The sequence below is a fragment of the Sus scrofa genome, chromosome 7, assembly GCF_000003025.6.
Source record: "Sus scrofa isolate TJ Tabasco breed Duroc chromosome 7, Sscrofa11.1, whole genome shotgun sequence".
NCBI classification, from domain to species: Eukaryota; Metazoa; Chordata; class Mammalia; order Artiodactyla; family Suidae; genus Sus; species Sus scrofa.
The window spans coordinates 54947636-54950876 of NC_010449.5; the positions used below are offsets into that span (position 1 = coordinate 54947636).

At 58.1% G+C, this 3241-nt stretch overlaps 1 non-coding gene across 1 annotated transcript; it reads left to right on the top strand.

The window, feature by feature from the left end:
- On the top strand, positions 817-897 carry MIR9-3 (microRNA 9-3). Its single transcript, NR_128410.1, has one exon. It is a non-coding gene; the product is annotated as a microRNA 9-3 (primary transcript).

Here is a 3241-nt window from a genome sequence, read left to right on the forward strand (position 1 = left end):
TGGGTCTACTGCAAGGTGCTGGGCGTGGGAGAGGGAATGGGAAGTAAAGGTGAAACAACTCCTTCTCTCCATTCTCAGGGCCTCCCAAGTGCGTACTTGGCCACCCTAGAAAGACCTTCGCCACGCCCCACCATGAGCATCCCCAAACCTTGCCACCGAAGCTCCCTAACTGATGGTCTGCGGTGGCACTCAGGCTCCTAGGAGCTTGGGGAAAGGCAGAGGAATGAGGGGAAGGGCCAGACGGTGCGCACCCAGAGGCGCAGCCTTAACGCTTTCGAGAGCAGAGGGGGCGCTCCCTGCCCTCCCAGAGGGGAAGCTGTGAACGCCGAGGCCATTGTAAGGCTGGGTGGTGCGGAGCGCGGGAAGGGGGCTGGGATTTGAATGAGAGCCTGTGATTGGCCGATCCCTGGACTGACGTCACTTCCCCGCGGGGCGATTAGCCTGGGAGAGGAGGGCTGGCGGTCCAGTGCGCTGGGGGCGGCCGGGGCGCCCGAGGCTGCCGGAGCGCACCGCGCGGGTGCCCTCAATGCGCCCCGGGACGCCGTCTGAGCGGGCAGCCGGCGCTGGTGCCTGGACGCACAGATCGGGGAGCAGGGGAGGAACGCTCTAGGAGGGCGAAGGAGGGAAGGATGAAGGGAACTGGGCGGGGGCTGCTGGCCTCGGTTGTAGGAGTCAGTGTGTCGGTGTGTCTGTCGGTCCGCTCTGGCTCTCCGCTTGCGCCCGGGGCTCCGAGAAAGACGCCTGCTCCAGTTTCCGCGCCCGGTGGGCAGCGGCACGTGGGGCCAACGGCGCGGCAGCGGCTGTGGCGAAGGGAGGCCCGTTTCTCTCTTTGGTTATCTAGCTGTATGAGTGCCACAGAGCCGTCATAAAGCTAGATAACCGAAAGTAGAAATGACTCTCACAACTTCTGCGTTTGAGCGCCCGCCCCGCCTGCCGCCCCGGCCCTCATGAGCCAGAGGAACCCAGAGGAAGCCAGTGCCCGCCCAGTGGACTCCAGCTCAGCGGAGCGGCCGCGCCCGGACCAGGTACCTGACCTCGGCTCCCTTTCCCGGGACGCTTTCCGTACCCTGGAGGAACTTGCCAGCTTTCCCCCTACTTCTTCTTTTCCCCGCCCCCACCCCATCCCGCAGCGTCGAAGCTGGAACCCCAATGTGGAGCGGGCCGGGGGAAGGGAGGGGGTTGGGGTTGCAGAAGGGTCGCTGGCGGGGAAGGCGCCAGCCTTCGCCTTCACCCCATAAATCAGGCTGGAACAATCCTCTTCCAGAGTTGCGGACGGGGATTTTGGGATGCAAATGTGATCGAAAAGAGACAGCGGCCGTAGGGGGTGGGAGTGGGGGGAAATGAAAGGGTGGGCAGGGGGCTGCCCTGCCACTAACAATGCGCCCTTTATCGAATTATTCGACGAATCGGCCCCTGAGCGTCATTAGCATACGGCTTGGGGGTTGCCAGAGCCTCGCCCCTCGGTGAGGTCAAGTTCTTGATAATTTGATCACTTTTCACGGGCTCTGGCAGCTGCCTTTGTGTGCAGTTGGGGGGTCTGTGTGCAGCGTGAAGCGGAGCAGAACTGGCGAGGAGTGCGCTCAATGGCAGAGGCCGGGCGGGGGCCTCCTTCCCCGACGGGCCAGCCCTGCCCTGCATACAAACCAAGCGTCGGCGAGCAGGCGGGAGGGCCCTAGCTCACCCTCGAGGCACCTCTGCACCAGCCCTGGCTCGGCCATTCTGCCCGCACCTCCCCAACTTTCCCCAACGGTTAGGGTGCAGGCAGGCTCCCTGCACCTTCCCATTACTCTCCTGCAACCCCCCCCCCCCCACACGCAAGGCAACATAAGATGTATTACAATATCTAGCAAATAAAAAAGCAATTGGGGGAAATCTGCATTCCGTTCCCATGGCAACCCAATGCAGCACACCCGGCCACTCAGGCTCCCAGCCCCTCTTAGCTGATGTGGGGAGTGGGATGCGTCCCTGCTCTCTGCATGGGCATCTGGATCTCACCCAGCACACTGAGCTGGGGTGCCTCTGGAAGTCCTTATCTGCCTCCAGGTCACTTTCCTCCTTGACACCTCAACTTGTCCTGAAGCTCAGGGCTCCCTGGAAGCTTGGGGAACCACCTGGGCTCCCAGAGATGAGTGACTGTAAGGCCCAGCCCTGGACCCTGCCATGCCTCTGGGAAGAAAGGTGCCTCTGTGAGTTCAGACCCCCTGATGGTTGGGGGGAGCTTTCTAGGAACCTAGTTGTGTGAGTGCTATGACAGGCAGGCTGGAATAGACTTGAGCCACCACTCAGACATGACCGTCCATCTCATTTCCCTTTTACACTAGAGGAAACAAATCTGGAGGCCTAAAGTGACTCTTCTGGGGCCTCAGAACTCAGATGTGCAAAACTGGGCCAGGCGTTTTTCCGATCTCTGCCCACTTCATTCTCTAGAGCCTCTCCCTCAGTGATTTATATGGCTGATACCCAGAACCTGCCCAGTCCCCTTTATGAGGGAAACCTTTTTCCATTTTCATTCCTCCAATCCTTTTTTGGGGGGGTGGGGGGGGGCTTTGCCTAACGATTTTCTTTTGAAAATAGGTTATATGTGTAAAAGGCAAAAATTCAAACAGTACAAAAAAGAAATCTATTGACCTGGGGAGGGAAACTATGAGGCTGAGGTGGATAGTGGAGGGAGACTTTTCACTGCATCGTCTTTTGAATTTTGAATCACTCGACTGTATTAGCTATTGAAAAGAAAATTAAAATAAGAAAACAAAAGACCTGGCAGGGAAATTCAGTTGCCCTCCCTCTGCCCCAGTTCTCCTCCCTAGAGATCATCACCAGGTAGAAAGGTTTTCGTGGACCTATGTGGCACTCTTCTCCCTCATTTTAAAAGGCCAGTCTCCCTTTTTCCAGGCAAGAGGCGAGCAAATGATCCAGGAGGCCCTGGGCAGCATCCCCTGGGCGGCCCCTCCCTTCTCGCGCACCTGGGAGCCTGTGCGCTAATTATGACCCCATTTCAGAGGAAACCGGAGCAGCTCTTCCTGCTTCATCACCCAGTGCTCCCTGCCCCCTTTCCCTGCCAGCTGGCCCTGGGTCTGGGGCTTTAAGCTTCCCTTCCCGCCATCCCTATCCCTTGCTATTTTTCAAGAACTAGTCCTTCTAGTAGCCCAGTGGATTTGCAGCCTCACAGCTGTGCCTACACAATTCCTATGAGGTTTTTGTTTTTTAATTAAAAAAAAATTTTAACTGCAGGGTCCCAAAC